The sequence below is a fragment of the Eurosta solidaginis genome, chromosome 1, assembly GCF_040869045.1.
Source record: "Eurosta solidaginis isolate ZX-2024a chromosome 1, ASM4086904v1, whole genome shotgun sequence".
NCBI lineage: Eukaryota > Metazoa > Arthropoda > Insecta > Diptera > Tephritidae > Eurosta > Eurosta solidaginis.
In genome coordinates, this window is record NC_090319.1 from 147,675,338 (window position 1) to 147,695,010 (window position 19,673).

A 19,673-nucleotide genomic window follows, 5' to 3' on the forward strand; every position below is an offset into this window, starting at 1 on the left:
TTTTTTATTTTAATAAATACAGCATTTTTTGATTGGCGACGCAACGCCTACAACAACAACAACAGCATGCTATTAAATGCCACAGCAATAGCTTCAACAACATTTTTTGCGACCTCAACGTCAGAGGCCATCAGCAACCACAACATCCGCTTTTTGAATTTTTTTACTTATTGTAATTGTACATATGTATGTATATGGCATATTTTGTATTTTTTTTGTAAAACACTTAGAAATATCTGCTTACCTTAGGGTAAAAGAAAAAAAGTATAGCAACAGGGGTCTAGGGTCATGAGGTCATTTCAGTATTTTTATACTTAGCTGAATAGAGCTCACAGAGTATAAAATAGAAAACTAATAAAATTTTGGACAATGCGCGTGGCACCGCCCATTTTTAACAGAAGGTAATTTAAAAGTTTTGCAAGCTGTAATTTAGCAGTCGTTGAAGATATCATGATGAAATTTGGCAGGAACGTTACTCTTATTACTATATGTATGCTTAATAAAAATTAGCAAAATCGGAGAACGACCACGCCCACTTAAAACAAAAATTGTTTTTAAAGTCAAATTTTAAAAGAAAAGTTAATATCTTTACAGTAACGATACAGAAAAAAAGTATAGCAACAGGGGTCTAGGGCCATGAGGTCATTTCAGTATTTTTATACTTAGCTGAACAGAGCTCACAGAGTATATTAATTTTGTTCGCATAACGGTAATCCGTACTGCATAAACTAATCGAGATAGATATAGACTTCTGTATATCAAATTGATTTGGGCTAAAAAAGAAATTCATTTAGCAATGTCCGTCCGTCCGTCCGTCTGTCCGTAAACACAATAACTTGAGTAAATTTTGAGGTATCTTAATGAAATTTGGTATGTAAGTTCGTGGGCACTCATCTCAGATTGCTGTTTAAAATGAACGAAATCGGACTATAACCACGCCCACTTTTTCGATATCGAAAATTTCGAAAAACCGAAAAAGTGGGATAATTCATTACCAAAGACGGATAAAGCGATGAAACTTTGTAGGCGGGTTGAGCTTATGACGCAAAATAGAAAACTAATAACATTTTGGACAATGTGCGTGGCACCGCCCATTTTTAACAGAAGGTAATTTAAAAGTTATGCAAGCTGTAATTTGGCAGTCGTTGAAGATATCATGATGAAATTTGACAGGAACGTTACTCTTATTACTATATGTATGCTTAAAAAAAATTAGCTAAATCGGAGAACGGCCACGCCCACTTAAAAAAAAAAAAAATTTTTAAAGTCAAATTTTAAAATAAAAGTTAATATCTTTACAGTATATAAGTAAATTATGTCAACATTCAACTCCAGTAATGATATGGTGCAACAAAATACAAAAATAAAAGAAATTTTCAAAATGGGCGTGGCTCCGCCATTTTTCATTTAATTTATCTAGGATACTTTTAATGCCATATGTCGAACAAAACATTACCAATCCTTGTGATATTTGGTAGAGGCTTAGATTCTAGGACGGTAACAGTTTTCTGTGTAAAAGGGCGAAATCGGTTGAAGCCACGCCCAGTTTTTATACCCATTCGACCGTCTGTCTTTCCGCTCAGCCGTTAACACGATAACTTGAGCAAAAATCGATATATCTTTACTAAACTCAGTTAACGTACTTATCTGAACTCACTTTATATTGGTGCAAGAAATGGTCGAAATCCGACTATGACCACGCCCACTTTTTCGATATCGAAAATTACTAAAAATGAAAAAATGCCATAATAATATACCAAATACGAAAAAAGGGATGAAACATGGTAATTGGATAGGTCTATTGACGCAAAATATGACTTTACAAAAAAACTTTGTAAAATGGGTGTGACACCTACCATATTAAGTAGAAGAAAATGAAAAAGTTTTGCAGGGCGAAATCAAAAGCCCTTGGAATCGTGGAAGGATAAGTGTTCGTGGTATTACATATATAAATAAATTAGCGGTACCCGACAGATGATGTTCTGGGTCAACCTGGTCCACATTTTGGTCGATATCTCGAAAACGCCTTCACATATACAACTACCACCACTCCCTTTTAAAACCCTCATTAAAACCTTTAATTTGATACCCATATCGTACAAATGCATTCTAGAGTCACCCCTGGTCCACGTCTATGGCGATATCCCGAAAAGGCGTACACCCATAGAAGTAAGGCCCATTCCCTTTTAAAATAATTATTAACACCTTTCGTTTGATACCCATATTGTTCAAAAGCATTCTAGAGTCAACCCTGGTCCACCTTTATAACGATATTCCGAAAAGGCGTCCACCTATAGAACTAAGGCCCACTCCCTTTTAAAATACTCATTAACACTTTTCATTTGATACCCAAATCGTACAAACAAATTCTAGAGTCACCCCTGGTCCACCTTTATGGCGATATCTCGAAAAGGCGTCCACCTATAGAACTAAGGCCCACGCCCTTTTAAAATACTCATTAACACCATTCATTTGATACCCATATCGTACAAACAAATTCTAGAGTCACCCCTGGTCCACCTTTATGGCGATATCTAAAAAAGGCGTCCCCCTATAGAACTTAGGCCCACTCTCTTTTAAAATACTCATTAACACTTTCATTTGATACCCATATCGTACAAACAAATTCTAGAATCAGCCCTGGTCCACCGTTATAGCGATATCCCTAAATGGCGTCCATCTATAAAACTATGGCCCACTTCCTCTTCCAAGCATACCGGTACAGTTAGCACTAGATGTTATATCAGAAAAATGGCCAATTATACAAAAATATACGAAGATACCGAAATTATTTATGGAAATAGTTACTTTTTGCATTAAGGATAGTCGATATTTTAAATATAAGGAAACAATTTACACTCAATTAAAAGGGCTACCAATGGGATCACCATCTTCCCCGGTGATAGCGAACATAATAATGGGAAAACTGTTAGAAACTACATTAGGAAAACTAGGCCAGAAACCACAACTAGTCACAAAGTATGTCGATGACTTATTCGCAATAGTGAACCTAAATAATATTCAAAACACGCTCGAAGCGCTTAACTCCTTTAATATACATATTAAATTGACAATCGAAGAAGAACAGGATGGAAAATTGTTATATTTGGACTCTGTAATAAATAGATATGGCAACCAACTAAAATTAAAATGGCATAAGAAGCCGACGTCATCGGGACGAATCATCAACTTCAATTCCAAGCACCTGAAGTCGATGATAATGAATACGGCAACGGGCTATATACGAAGGATGATGCAGACTTCAGATGAAATTTACCATAAAGAAATAGAGAAGGAAATAATGGATTTTTTTAAGGAACAACGAATTTCCAGTTAAAATAATCAAAATATTGTTAAGGAAATATAAAAATAATAATAGTCAAAATATACCAAGAAACCCCATGATCTATAAGTCGGCATAATATATACCCAAATTATCAGAGCGGCTATTTGCATCGGAATTTTATGACAAGGAAAAAATAAAAATAGCACACAAACCAACGAATACTTTAAAACATTTTTTCAATCAAAGAAAATCAGCGGTACCGTTAATAGAAAAATGCAATGTGGTGTATGAAATTCCATGCAACGGTAATAACGACAAATCTTGTCAAAGTATATATGTATGAACAACAAAGTCCAAACTAAAAACTAGGACATCACAGCATAAATCCGACTATAAATATTGTCACCAAACTAACAACCACAAAACAGCACAGTGGGCCTGTGCAAACAGCCGGCACGAGCCAGATTTCAACAACGCAAAGATTCTCCAACAAGACCAACAATACAGCAAGCGCTTCTCTCTCGAGATGTTGCATATTATAAATACTCCAACCAATAGACGATTAAACTATAAAACAGACTCCGATCATCATTCCGCTCACTTATACAAACATCTACTGACAAACAGACAGTACACAACTCCACGTCGCGCAGTGCATACGTGTAAATAAAATGTATGTAAACAGAATTTTGTTTTAATGTTGATTTTTATTATTTGTTAAAATTTAAATATATTATTTGTTAAAAATGCGATTTTAATTATAATTTAAATGTTTTATGTTTGTCAACAGTCTGCCCTGAAGACGGTTACCGGTGTGTAGCCGAAATATATTGGAGATAAACAAAACCATATGTGTTTTATTTTGAAATAAGTATAAGTTTGGGCGGTCTCAGTTAGGAAAAGCTCGCCTCTAGAGAGGCCCATAAGTTAGGTTAGGTTGAACTGGCCGGTCCATGTGGACCTTACATAGACTGAATGAGTCCATAGTGTTACCAGAAGTTTGTTTTAACGACCAAACTAAAAACCCCTATCAAAAACCAAGACCTATATTATAAAATAACTCCGTCCTCTTGGCAAATACTAGAAGCTTTCTAGGACTTAAGCCACTTGCTGCTTCCAGATCTGACAGCTGTATTACTCCTAATAGCTGGGGTCTTAGCCTGGCAAGCGCAGGTCACGAGCACAGAACGTGCTCGATCGTTTCCTCCTCCAGCCCGCACTTCCTACATCTGCTATCACTGACCAAGCCTAATTTAAAGGCATGTGACGCCAGAAGGCAGCGTCCAGTCAGAATACCCGTCATGAGTCTACAGTCCTCCCTTTTTAATGATAGAAGCAAATTTGGATGTCTAAGGTTGTAAGACCTACACATAATCTTCGACACATTACAGCCCCGCGCTTGAACCACGCCTTTCCTGCTTGGTCGACCATGTGCACCTGTCGCCTTCGCAGATAGGGAATCAGGTAGTCTGTTCGACTTGTGATTGATGACGCTATACTACTATGGACGTATGGTCGGCGATCATGCTGTCCCGAGGCACCGAGCCTGGCTGCAGTTGTTAGCGCTATGTTCTTTGCTACCAGGTCTAAAGTTGGAATGTGCAAAATGGCATACAGTTCAGCCTTCGGGGTTTTTTTCAGAGCTCCCGTAATGCTAACCATTGATAGTCTGCATACCTCCTCTAATTTTTTGAGGTAGGATGTTTTTTGTGTGTCTTTCCACCAAACAAGAACTCCATAGTATAGAATAGGGCTTACAATCGCTGTTAAAACCCAATGAGAAAGAGAGGGCGATAAGCCCCGCGTACACACCAGCATCCTTGTACATGAATAAAGTGCCGTTGAAGCCTTTTTCACCCTCTTCTCCATGTTGAGTTTCCATGACACCTTACTGTCTAGGATGATTCCTAGATATTTTTTGCAAGGTTTCTCCTGTAGGGTCACCCCTTCTAGCTTAGGCCTGATCCAATTTGGGACCTTGTATCTCTTTGTAAACAATACCATATCCGTCTTCTCCGCGTTGACTTTCAACCCGACGCTTGATACCCCGGTATGAGCATCCCGAAGCGCCCGATCCATCAAAGAGCTAATCGTTGGAAGGCACTTTCCACTTATGATAATTGCAACGTCATCTGCGTAAAGCGGCAATTACCCACCGACGTGTGCCGTACTTACGGACGTTTGTACGAAACGCGTTTTACCGAACCCTCAACCCGTAGGAACAAATGTGTGCGTCTGTGTACATGAACATAACATATTTGTGTGTGTATTGTTTACAGATAAGCAATGTTGCCATTGACCATTTTGCATGCATGCTTATGGAAACATCAACTTTTTCCAATTTAATTTTTGATGCTGTAAAAGGCTGGAATTAATAATAAATAAATATAAATAGATTACATATTTATAATCTGCACTTTTACATAATTATTTCGAATTATTTTCACGATTAATTAGGTATTTTTGCATAAAACTGCAAACGGTCTAAAATTAGCACACAAAAGATTACTAGGTAACTCTGTCTAGTGAGAGAGCGATCAGCTGACACATTCTTACGGAAAAAATCAAAATTGTTTTGATTTCTAAGTTCCGGGCTACGTACGTACGGGAGTTGCACGTCTGTGAGTTTTCGTTTACATTGCACACTCATAAGATAGGTCGTGTCAGCTGATACGTTTTTGGTACGTACGTTCGTGAGTAACTGCCGCATAAGCCGTAAGTTTTACGGGTCCCTCATCGAATCGCCTGAGCAGTTGGTTGATGACCAGCGTCCACAGCACAGCTGACAGCACCCCTCCCTGCGGCGTGCCCCTGTCCACTGATTTCGTGGCCTCGTACAATCCCCTTTGTGATGTAATCTTCCTACAATTTAACATGCGGCCGATCCATCTCGTTAAGGCTGGATGTACGTTAATGTAATTAAGACCATCCATAATCGCCCATTTAGAAATATTATTGAAAGCCCCGGAAATGTCTAAGAAGACTCCTAGAGCATATTCCAGGGCTTCCTTTATGCTTATTACCGCCCTATTCAATGCGGTGTCTACCGACTTGCTTTTGTTGTACGCATGTTGTGTTGTGGAGTGCTGCTTTTCATCCACGTTGGACTTTATGTACACATCTATCAGCCTCTCAAAGGTTTTGAGCAGAAAATATGTTAAGCTAATGGGTCTATAGTCTTTGGGATACACGTGACCGATCTTCCCCGTCTTTGGTAGGAAAGCTACACGAGCAGTTCTCCAAGAGTGCGGTACATGATCCATGCACCCATCGAATATTATTTTAAGGCATTCCATGACCGCTCTACTTGAAACTTGTAGCATGGCCGGGGATATACCATCTGGGCCCGGCGATTTAAACTTAGAAAACGTCTTCACTGCCCATTCGACCTTGGTATCGGTCACCAAGCCCGGCACTACCCGCTCCGTGATCGAAGTGTGAGTGCTGTTTGCTGGCTTTTCTAAACCATATCCCAATGGGAAATATGTATCGAGAAGCACCTCAAGGGATTCCTCACTATTACGTGACCATTCCCCGTTCTCTTTCATTATCAGGCCCTGGACTATGTATCTCCTTGCTAGGAATTTTCTCAACCGTGGTGTTTCGCTGGAGCACTCTATGTCCGTACAGAAGCTCTTCCATGAGATTCTCTTCGCCCTGGAAATTTCACGATTGTAAACCCTCAGTAGATCCCTGTACTCTTCCTACACGCTTCGCTCTCCGCGGTCTTTGCTAACTTAAACATTTCTTTTACCTGCCTTCTTAGAAGACTCAGCTCATTGCTCCACTATGGCAGCTTTGCTTTTCCTCTGAATCTTCTTAGAGGGCAAACTTTGTTATACGCAGTCATAAGCGTTCTTGCTAGGAATTCATTAGACTCCTCCAGTTCCTCCACATTGGCAACCTCTTTGGGTTGTCCCAGTTTTGTTTCTACCTGTTCCTGGAATTTATTCTAGTTCGTTGACCTAGGGCTTCTAAATGTTCCTTCCTTCTCTAGCCTCTTTAGGGGGATGCTGAAGCTGATATACGCATGGTCGGAGAAGGCTGGTATATCAAGAACCATCCAATCATACCTTGACGTTCGGAGCTCAATGTAATATCCAAAACATTTCTGGATGTTGGACCATTGTATGTAGGGACATTTCACCTGTTGGCTATCTGCAAATTGGTTTGCAGGATGTAACAAACTAGAGATTCGCCCCCTCTCGTTCCTATCTGCTCCTCCCCACGCATTGTGGTGAGCATTTGCATCCGCGCCTATGACCAACCGCCTTTTGCGCCCTTAGGCCTGCACTAGCCTCTTCCACTCCATCGGTGGAGTGCTACAAAATTAACTTGAAATTAGTTAAAAGTACAAAGCATAGTTGATTTGGAAAAAAGTTGAAACGAGATTAGTAGGTGAAAACAGAAGGAAATAACTTTTTCTTTGGTTTGCTTTATTGCATGCATTTATGTATGTATGTCCATACTAACTGCATTATGTGCCAATTGGGATTGGAAAGATAGGGTATGGCTGGGCATACATACATGGGTGCAGGAAACAATAAAGGAAGCAACGAGACTTATGATATTCAGCCTGTAAACAATTTTTCGTTTTTTTGTTTCTTGTTTCTTTTATAGATTTTGTGGCAGGACCTAGGAAGGGGCTAAGGCACATACTTACCCGCATTTACAAACATTTTTAAAGGGAGTGATTGGGAATTTGGAAACACATTGGCTCCAACGACGTAGGTAGCGCACTGGATTGCCGTGGAATGTCATAGAGAGCAGGGAAAGTGAGAGAACGAGAGAAAGAGAGAGAGAAACTTCCAGGCTAGAGAGTGATCGTAGCCTGCAAGCGACATTACCGATGGAGCAAAGGCCAGCGCCAACGCCAACACTTGGCACCGAAATCAAGCAAGCGTCAGTAGCAGCGAACGACGACCAACGTCAGCGAAAGCATCTCCACCATCAGCAACACCAGCGACATCACCACAACCAAAGCCCAAGGAGGGCCGAATTAGCATTTTTCGTCTTACTTTCTTTTCACATTTTTTTTTTATATCACTACCAAAAATTATATCTACACTTAGTCAGTTACTGATATTTTATGCATGGTTCGAATTTTTTATGATTTTTTTTTTTGCTACATACACCACGTGGCTTTCACGTCTTCCTATGTGATAGCCTAACTTAAGCACAGTTTTGGTTTCGGACAGAGAAGTTCTCGGTACCTTTATTTCTTTTTGCTTGTAACTTTCCTTAGCCCACACATTTTTTTTTTTTTTGGCAGTGTTCAAAAATTTTGCACGCACTTTTGTATTAAAGTCACTTTTAAATTTTTAGCAGCAAACAAAATTTTCTTAGGTCAACTATATTGTGTGGATTTTTTTTTTTTGAGTTTTGCTAGAGATTTCGGCCGCGTAATTTTGTGACCCACTCGACGCCCGCTACTGCGATGAGTGAGCGTAGAGTCGATTGTAAAATTCCATTGGACCTTACTTAGGCAATGAACGTATGGTATTGGTACGAGTAAGAAGAGACATATGTATGTAAACATTTCCTCCCTCACAGGTCCCCCACAGCTTGAAGGCGCCTACAATGCTGATGTGCTGAGATCAGGTGAGTGAGAAAACGAAGAAAAAAAAGGAAAAAAAAAAACAAAAATCACATATTCTTCTCTCTGCATACATACGTATGCAAGCATTGACCTACATATATAACTATGCACATAATGCCTTAGCCTCGGTCAGGAATTTACATTAACTTTGGCTGTTTTGGTTTCCTTTTTTTTCATACATTGCTGTTTATTGGAAGGAAAGATATGACAATGATTTTTTTGTAGAACCAAAGTATCTTTCTAATACAGAGTACATTAGGGTGCGACGAATTGTACGCAACCTTCAGTATTGTTCATTCACGTTTGTTTGAATTTTCTTGTATATATTTTTTATTTTTTTTTTTTTGCTCCAACCTTGACTGGTCGGTGAATTCGTTGTAGAAGAATTATTTAAAAATTTCGATAATATTTTCTGTTTATATAGATACATTTTATTACTAAATAGAATTGTCAAAACAATTGTATTCCTTTTATCCGCGATAACTTTTATATACGTAGATTTAAGCCTAGTGATTAGGGTGTCATATACTTATTTTGTTTGCGGATTTAAAAATTAAATAAAGAATGTTTATAACGTTGTCCAATTTGAAAGGTTGAAACTAAATTTATTTCGATAATAGAAGGCTAACTTACCATCTCTTTGGGGTAGGGGGTGTTCCCGGTAAAAAGAGGGGAAGTGGGAGGGACAATGACGTGAAGGACCCTTAGACAGACGAACTTGAGTCAGGTATTGGGGCGTCGTAAAATTAGAGGAGTCAGCACGGCGCCCATGGCTTCGCGTAAGATAAGAAGAGGGTGGGTAGACTCCCCTGACTCTGGACGGGCCTTCTTTCCTTCTTTTCTTCCATTTCCTACTTTCCCCCTATTTATGTATTCTCCTCTAGGCATGAACCACTTTTTTTGTTTAGATAACTGCGGGTAAGGCAGGTGTGCAAAACCCCACCCCATTCGACGAGCTAGCAGGGGCTTGCAACCATGCCACATGCCACCTCCGCCTTACCATTAAAAGTCAGTAATCATAACAATGGCGCCCAACGGTAATAGCCCTAATAGTTTTTTCCGATTTCCCATTATATTTCTCCTAGTTTTAGTCACCTCAATATCCCTTTTTGCTTTACTCACTTCTCTATCTTTATCCTTCACTACTATCAGAACAGAGCTAGGGTTTTAAGGATCATGGTTGCAACATCACTAGCGATCAGTCGCAAGGAATATGTGCAGCAATGATAGAATCAGAGGGGGGTTGTATCTCTATCCTTTCAAGGTTCCTTTTGCTATCTTCAAAGCTGGCACTAGTGGTACTTGGAGGATTTAGAGGTGCATATACAGATGTGGTTTAAATCTTCTTTAATTAAAATTTAATTTCCTTTTTTGTGTGCATGCAGTTGCTGAAGCTACTGCACACTCGTTCCAGCAACAAGTGTGAATGAGGCTTGCAACATGCATTCAAATGGGGGTAGTTTTACAGGGTGGGTATAAAGGTGTTGCATCCCTACTTCGGTGCCGAGTACTGGGTATCGACGTGCACCCTTTACAATGTTACATGGGGAATTAGCTAGCTGACACGACAAGGACAGAATGATGCCGGACTGAAACCTCCCACAATGACCTCACCGAGGGCAACACCATACGCACCAAGAGTAACAACATAAACAGTTATAGATAAACCAGGAAGGATAGTTAAATCTGATACTTTTTTTGTTACAAGAACATTTTTATATACGTGGAATCTTTTTAATATACATATGTATAACTTTTAAAACATATTAAATATGCACACGTTTACTGAACTACACCCAAAACTATAATTTATTTGGGGTTCAGTGGAAAAAATCCTTTGTAATTCTTAAAACGGAATATTTGAATTCATATTTGATTTTTACCAACAAAATATTATTTTGTTTTATTTGCCAAATTTCTTCTACTGGAAATTAATTGCGAACTAATCTACATTCCTTTTAAATTTTCTTATAATTAACTAGTTACTTATACATTTTTGATATTTTTTAGTATATTTCGATTTAATGTTGTAAAATCTGAGTCCCGAATTACAACTCGTAGTTTTGCGTTGGATTCTCAATTTCGAAAAATTTTTTTTTTCGAATTTCGAAAACTCCTATATCTGTTTCGAATGTATTTAAATATAAATTCGCAGAAGTATGTCTATTTTGTGAATTTTTAATTTACGATTCGAAATTTCCTGTATATTTACTATTCAATTTAGATACATTTTTTTTATTCTCCTTTTTTAAGATATCACACCGATTTGATTTCGGTACTTTGAGTTTAAAGCAAACCCTTTGAATTTTTGCTTTCTTTAGCTTAAAGTTAAGTTTGATTTTTTAAATTTTTTTTTAGATCAATATTTATTTCCAACGGTTTCCAAACCCTTAACATTACCATTTCTTTCAGTTGCGTGAACTACCTCTTTATCCTTTTTAATCTAAGTTCTTTTGAAGGTTATATTTTCTTAGGTTTTTAAATTCAATTTCAAAAAATTTTATTTAGTTTTATTGCTTTTACATATCATAACTATTTAAACGAATCAATTTGGATTGAAATTTATTCCCTGGTTTTCTATACCTTTGATTAAAACTTCAGTTATATATATATATTTGATTTGAATTTCTAGTGATTTTTTAGGAATTTTAAGGCTTCTGCCATCTAAACAGTTAGTTGAAGTTTTTATTTTTTTTTTGTTTTTTTTTATTATTTTATTTTTAATTTTTGAATTTTGATTTTTTTTATAACTTTAAAATTGTTATTTTATTTTTTTTGAAATTTGTTTTGCATTTAAAAATTAATGGATTTTTTTTTCTGATTTTATTCTTATAAATATAACCCCTTTATTACCACTTAAATTTAATTTTTACATCAATTTTTTTTCTCTATTTTTAATTTTCGAATTTTGAAATTAAATCTAATTTTTAAGATCCCTTTATTATTTCGAATTTTATTTTCCAAATTTCTTTATTTTTTTACTTTTAATTTTAATCCAGACTCGAAAATTTATTTTAATTTTTTTATTGAATTTTTGAGTTTTTTATTTTAGTTTAAGTCTAAAGTTTTTTTTCAATCGAAGTTTTAATCTTGAATTTATACCTTTTATTTTTATTTCTGCATTAACCCTTTCACGTCTAGGGGAAACATTTTTCCCAAGAATAAATTGGTGGATTTCGGTACAGTATTTTATGGTAACTCTTTTTTTGTGAATGAGCATCAATAAAGAACGGATATTCCCCGCTAATGTTTCAAGCGCACTGTCAGCACTACGATTATGGCCTGTCAAAAACGTGAATAAAATCAACGAATTTTCGAAGTGTGTGCTCCGTATAATTTATCGCAATTTAATCGTTTTTTTGTACTTGAGATTGTATTTAGCCTCTATTGTTTTGTTAATTGGTAAGTATGGAACTAAGATCTAGTCAAATTTATCTTATTATTCATGTAAAAACATATAAAAATGTAAAATTTTCGTTAGGGAAACATTTTTCCCTGTAGACCACAAGTGGAATATTTGAATTCAATTTTACTGATTATAAATTCGTGTTTATTTATTCGTTCGCACTAATTACAGCTGTAATGTCTGCAAAAAAGGTCAGAGAATTTCACCTTAAATAAAATGAGTTTACGGAAATGCTAATGGCTGACAATAGCGATGGAGAAGATGAGTTGGTATTAGATGAAGAAGACCAAGCATTTATTGGTCAGGATGTTGACGACGGTGTTGACATAGTTGAAATTGCAAATACTAACGAAGAGCAGCAGGGAAGTAGCTCAGAAGAAACTACAATGACGACTTCTGAATACCACATTCCCATTTTCCGAGGGAGAAAGAACTTATATGTGCCCAGTACCTTTGAAGAAAGCGATTATGAGTTCGGTCGCATAAATGTATTCCCTGATATACAGCAAAATGTAACTCCGTTTGATATTTTTATGGAAATTACACAGTTAGACTCGTTAGTTGACAAAATACTGTTTCCAGAAAGTTTCAGATATACCGAGGGGTAGGGGGAAGGGTATTCAGTACTGATGGATCAGAAATGAAGGCTTTTTTAGGTATGCACTTCGTCATGAGCTACCACGTTTTACCGACGTTTGGAAGTTATTGGTCCACTGACGAAGACAAGGGGGTTCCTTTTATAGCTAATGTTATGCCAAGAACAAGGATTGAACAAATACGTCAAAACTTGCATTTCAGTAACAATGATATTCAGTCGCAGTTTAGTGATAGAGCGTATAAAGTTAGTCTTATAATCGAACACTTTAATGATTGCTTTCAAAAGGCCATTAATAATTCAAAGCAACAATGAATAGATGAGCATATGATTAAGTTCAAAGGCCATAACGTGATGAAGCAATACGTAAAACACAAACCCATAAGATGGGGATTTAAAATGTGGTATAGGACTGAGGCGACCACAGGCTATCTCTTCGAATTCGATCTATATACGGGCAGGAAAACAAATACCGAAGTAGGGTTGGGAGAATCCGTTATTGTGAAGTTATCACAGCAGCTAAATGATCTTGGTTGTGAAGTATATTTTGACAATTTTTTCAATTCTCCTGACTTGCAATATAAATAAAAACAACAGAAGAACATAAGAGCTTGTGGCACTGTGAGAGTAAACAGGAAAAACGAACCAAAAACTTTGCCATTGGACAAAAATATGATGAGAGGAGAAATCTATTTAGAAAGCTTTCAGCGAATATCGTTTATCAAATGGATGGACAAAAAATCCGTACAATTGTTGTCAAATTTTATTTCACCGGTCGAAAAAAGTGAGGAAAAGAGGAGGAAGGCCGGATCGGCAGAAAGGATTAGTGTTACCTCCCCAGAGATGGTTATGCGGTACAATAAATTATGGGCGGCGTTGATTTGATGGATCGGAGAAAAGTCTGTTATGAGGTCGACCGCAAAGCAAAAATAAATAAATAAATTTACGCAAAGCTTCATTCGGGAAACCGCTGTGAAGGGTCGCTTTGTACCAGCTTAGAATTTCGGCAAAACATTGCTCGGAGCCTTATAAATCTATTTACTTGTAGACAGCGCTCAAGACCAACGACAGTAACCAAAGAAAAAACCAGGCTGGGTGTAAAACGGAATTTACCACAACATAATATGCAAAAAGCAGAAAATATGAAGAGATGTGCAAATTGCGCAAAAAAAAAAATTGGAAACCGAACACATAATATATGTGTTAGGGGCAACGTACACCTCTGCTTTACCACCAAAAGAAACTGCTTTGCCGAATATCATACATGACTTATGTATGAACTCAAATTTTTGTATTTTTATGAATTTTTTTTCGACTATTGAATAAATAATCACAAAAGAAAATGAAGTTGCTTTATTAAATTTATATTACCATTCACGCCCATAGGGAAATATATTTCCCATTGAATTCCAAAAAAACTAAGTATTGTATTTTAACTTTTTATTATTTATTATCAGTTTTGCCTCCATATTAATTGAATAAAGCAGCTATATAACAAAATTTACTTTTGGTTTCCTTATGGTCCTATAAGGGTTAAAGTATTTAAATTTAATTCCTATAATTAACATTTTTTTTTATTCTATTTTATTTTTATTATTTCTTCCTTTTCTTTCCACTGAAATTATTCGTATTTTTTTCGGGGAAATTCTGTGTATTTTAAGTTACACTTGCTATTAAATCTTTAATTTGAATTTTGAGTAAATCACTAGAATTTTTAGTTTTCGTTCAATTGCTTTAGTTTCTTTTTTAAGCACTTGATTCAATTTCCCTTGTTTTTGCCTTTTTTTGAATCGCTACCTAATTTCTTAATTTTCTTTTATTAGCTTAGTAATTTTTTTTGAGTTATCGGTTACGTTTTTTTTACTTGAATTTTTTTTTTGTTTGTGAAACTTTTCTTTTTCTTCTAAAATTTTTTTTGGATTCTGATTTTCAATCCGTTTTATTTAAGTTGCTTTAATTTTCTTTGGAAGCAAAATTTAAAGTAATTTTTAAATTTAGTTTGCGGTTACTGCGTGTTTGAGATTGTGTGAATCCGTGGAGTGTGTCTGGGTACATGTCTGACGGAGACAACAGGGAAGAAAGAGTTTTTGGTGGATTGGGCCTATTCAGCGGAGACAGGCGTATCACTCGTGGCTTTGCGCGTGCCCTTGGAAATCAGGTGGTTGGGTCACTGTTCAACCAAACTGATACAGGTATTCAACACCCGGTAGATTTCGTCCCTGTAAACTACTTTAACCAGTGCACAGCTAGGATCTTCGGCTCATTCGAGGGGGGGGGGGGGGGGGAGCGGACGCGAAGTTAGTGTGTCCCTTGTAAGCCAGGTAGTGGCAAATAGGTCCGAAGAGAGCCTGAACTTTTCGAAAAAGCTCGACGAAATTTTAGATATGGCAGACGACGAACAGGGCGGTGCTGAGGGGGGTTGGTCCAGTAGGGAATCAGATGCCAGGGGTTCCGGCAGCTGGGGTTGCGGCAGCATCAGGAAATAGGATGGCGAACACCGATACCAACACCGATACCAACACCGAACAACTAAGTCGGTTGATGGCCATGATGGCGCAGCAAGGGGACCTAATGGCGCAGTGGACAAACGAACTCGAAAATATCAATACGTATGTAGCCAAACTCAGCGGTCGAGTAGCAGAGATCGAAACCTCCGCAGCACAGGCACTAGATCACCGCTCCACTCAGGCATCGACGCCGAACAACAGAGGCAAAACAAACGCTTCCCAAGGCAGTCGGTTCTATGTACCGGAGCGACTCGGGATCTTTCCCGACACAGGACTGTCATTTCAGTGTGACCCCATTTAATTTGTTTCGTCCCTCCCACAAATTGTCATCCTCCCAGCAGCTCCTTGCAGCAGGACTGCTACATATTCTCTTACTCCGGGAAGGTATCGAACCCAATCCGGGTCCGTCTCCTGACCCCGGTCCTGAGAAATGGTTTTGCTGCATTTGCCAGAAAAGAATCTTTTTAGGACGGTCATACTCTGTTCAGTGTGTCTCGTGCAAGGGATGGTTGCATCGGACAGGTTGTTCTGGGCTTGATCCCAAAACCCGACGTCCACGTAACTTTTATAAATCTTTTGTGGCTCCTTGCTGCTCACGCCCAAGGGCGTCCCGTAGTCTACGCCTAAGCGCCCCCCCACTACCTTCCAGCAGCCTCGCTGCTCAGCAAGCCACAACAAGTACCCGCTGCTGCTCGCGCCCCACGGCGCCAACAACTCAAACAGCTGATACCACTCATAACTACTACCTTCGTAGTAGAGCTGGTAGCAATGCTGAGCATCAGCCCCTGACCCCGTCTTCTTCTCCCCCCTCTTTTCTGGCAGCAATCGTGCAGGTCAGGGAAACAGACTCTTAGTCCCTACCTCCGTTTGCACCGTCTGCCAGCACAGAATATATAGGTTTGCGACATCCGCTCAATGCAGCTCCTGCCTTGGGTGGTGCCACTTTCCTAGATGTTCTGGTCTCCGCGACGGCAACCCCTCGACGGGTTTCATCGCGCCATGTTGCCAGGTCGCAAACCCAAATCATCCGGGTACCCCAATGCTTGCCCAAGGGCGTCCAGTCCCAAGGCCACACCAGCAATTGCGTCCTGGCCTTCCACAACCTTGGCGTAGTCACCCGTCACTTACCCCTAGAGTGGCGGCGTCACCCCTCATGCACTTCAGAATTCTGCAGTTAAACTGTAATTGACTAACTGGGAAGATTACGGAGATAGTCGATTTCATGAAGCGGCACAACATCCGCATTGCTGCGAATCAAGAGACTAAACTCACAGCAAGATCTGCATTGCAGACCTGCTCTGGGTATAATGTCCACAGGAAGGACCGCGAGAGCGGAAATGGAGGCGGCCTCGCGTTTATTATACACCACTCTGTGCAATATCATATATTTGATCCTGGCATCGACCGCAGGGACAATGTCTTAGAACGTCAAGGCCTATCTGTCCGGTCAGGCGATGCAAATCTAGAAATCATCAACATCTACATCCCTCCTGTCACCTGTTGCCCCAGTGGATACCGCCCTAAAATCGAGGCCTTACTCACTGGCAACAATCGCATTATCTTAGGCGATTTCAATGCCCATCACGACCTATGGCATTCAAACTTGCGGGCGGACAGTAGGGGTGAGATGTTGGCGGATCAAATAGAAGAAACGACGTTCTGCACAATAAACGGAGACGCCCACACACGTATGGTAGGAAGCTGTCATAGCTCACCAGATATCTCAATCGTGAGCGCAGAACTCGTAAACTGCGTCAACTGGCAGCCGATGGTAACATTGGCATCCGACCACCTGCCCATACTTATTTCGTTCGAGCGTACCGCCGACTTCATCGTCACCGAAAAACGCACTTTCATAAACTTCAAAAGAGGAAAGTGGGAAGAATATAAATCTGCAACAGACAGCAGCTTTGCTGCCCTCCCTATCCCGACTGATGCCCCCCAAAGGGAGCGTGCCTTCCGTAAGGTCATTGAATCCGCCTCGGCACATTTCATTCCCGCTGGGAGAATTCCCGAAATCAGGCCCACTTCCCGGCGGAGGCCGCGAGCTTAGCGAGGGAACGCGACCTTATAAGACAGCTTGATCCAGGCGACCCCCAAATAAGGGATATAAACCAACGCATCAGATTGCTTGTGGACGAACACAAGCGGGCGAAATGGGAAGAGCACCTAAGAGGTTGTAACCTCTCTACCGGTGCAGGTAAACTTTGGTCCACCTTAAAGTCCCTATCGAATCCGACTAAGCACAAAGACAAAGTTTCCATCGCCTTTGGCGATAAGGTGCTGTCGGATGCGGAAAAATGCGCGAGCGCTTTCTGCCGACAATATATAATGCATCCTACGGTCAACAAAGATAGACGGAGAGCCAATAGACACGCACATAAACACAAATTCAGCGCGTCACCAATTACCATCACCGCTAGAGAGGTTGAGGACGCCATTGGTCGTGCTAAACCATCCAAAGCAGTGGGCCCAGACGGCATAGCCATGCCGATGCTTAAAAACCTAGGGAAAGAGGGTTTCAAATATTTAGCGCATGTCTTCAACCTGTCTCTCTACACCTTTGCCATACCCGAGAAATGGAAAATGGCCAAGGTGGTCCCGCTACTAAAGCCTGGGAAACCAGCTAACGTAGGTGAGTCATATCGTCCGATATCTCTCCTATCGCCAGCGGCAAAGACGCTTGAAGCCATTTTGCTCCCTTATTTCCAAGCACATTTGCAGCTAGCCCCTCATAAGCATGGCTTCAGAAAACTCCATAGCACTACCTCCGCGCTAAATGTCATTAGCACCCAGATAAATTGCGGCTTGAATCAATACCCCCACCATAGAACAGTACTCGTAGCGCTAGACCTATCAAAAGCCTTTGATACGGTCAACCATGGCTCATTACTGCAAGACCTGGAAGGGTCTACCTTTCCCCCATGTCTTAAAAGGTGGACCGCAAATTATCTGGGTGGTCGGCAGGCATCGGTGCAATTCAGAAACGAAACATCAAAACCAAGGAGAATTAAACAAGGGGTGCCACAGGGTGGTGTCCTATCCCCACTTTTGTTTAATTTCTACATATCTAAGCTACCTTCACCACCGGAAGGAGTCACAATCGTTTCCTACGCCGATGACTGCACAATAATGGCCACAGGCCCAGGCCCAGAGATCGATGAGCTATGCAATAAAATAAACGGCTATCTCCCTGATCTCTCCAGTTTTTTCGCCTCGCGAAACTTGGCATTGTCACCGACTAAATCTTCCGCGACCTTATTTACAACATGGACGCCCCAAATGTCGACCATATTGAACATCCACGTCGATGGCACTACGCTACCGACTGTCCTACACCCCAAAATCTTGGGTGTGACGTTTGATCAGGATCTACATTTTGGTGCGCACGCAACCGCAATTGTTCCGAGAATTCAGAGCCGTAATAAAATCCTCAAATCCCTTGCTGGCAGTATCTGGGGAAAAGATAAAGAAACGCTCATGACCACATACAAAGCAATTAGCCAGCCGATTACGTGCTACGCGTCACCCATATGGTCGCCAAGCCTAAAAACTACCCACTGGAAGAAACTACAGGCCTGCCAAAATACTGCTCTCAGAATCGCCACGGGATGTCTTCTTATGTCCCCAGAACACCATCTGCATAATGAGGCGAGAATACTCCCCATCAGGGAGAGAAATGAGATGTTGACCAAACAGTTTCTGTTGAATACCCAGAAACCTGGGCATCCCAACATACATCTGATTGACGAACCAGCACCGCCTAGGGGCCTAAGTCATCTCCGTAAGCATTTTGAGAAAATACGGCACCTGAGAACCCAGCCGTATGAAGCGAAAAAACACAAGCAGGTCCTTGGTGAACTCCATAGACAGGCGTCGGACCTTTATGTCGGGAATTGCCCGGTGAATCCAGTACTTGAAGAAAAATATCCAGAACTCGCGGAAGAGGAACGCATACTCCCCAGGGAAACGCGTGTCACTCTTGCTCAACTTCGTTCTGGATACTGTAACAGGTTAAACTCTTACCTATCCAGAATCAACCCCGACATACAAAATGTATGCCCCGCTTGCAATGTGTCCCCACATGACACCAACCATCTCTTTAATTGTAATGTGGAACCAACGCCTCTAACACCCCTTTCCTTATGGTCCACCCCTGTTGAAACGGCAAGTTTCCTTGGACTCCCGTTAGAGGATATTGATGACAATTTGTGATCGGTCGCGGCTATTAGGTGGGGCGAGCATTGCTACAACAACAACAACAACAACAACAACAAACG

General features: G+C 39.9%; 1 protein-coding gene across 8 annotated transcripts in view; it reads right to left on the reverse strand.

The window, feature by feature from the left end:
- LOC137236868 (uncharacterized) overlaps window positions 1-19,673 on the reverse strand; it is a 1,561,671-nt gene that overhangs the window by 1,150,492 nt on the left and 391,506 nt on the right. Inside the window, exon 1 of one of the 8 annotated variants that reach the window (XM_067759927.1) lies at window positions 8,134-8,279. The exons of the other annotated variants lie outside the window; for them this stretch is intronic. The gene's annotated coding sequence lies outside the window, so the exon portion shown is untranslated. Of the gene's footprint in view, window positions 1-8,133; window positions 8,280-19,673 lie in introns of those variants that run through there. 8 annotated transcript variants of the gene reach the window in all.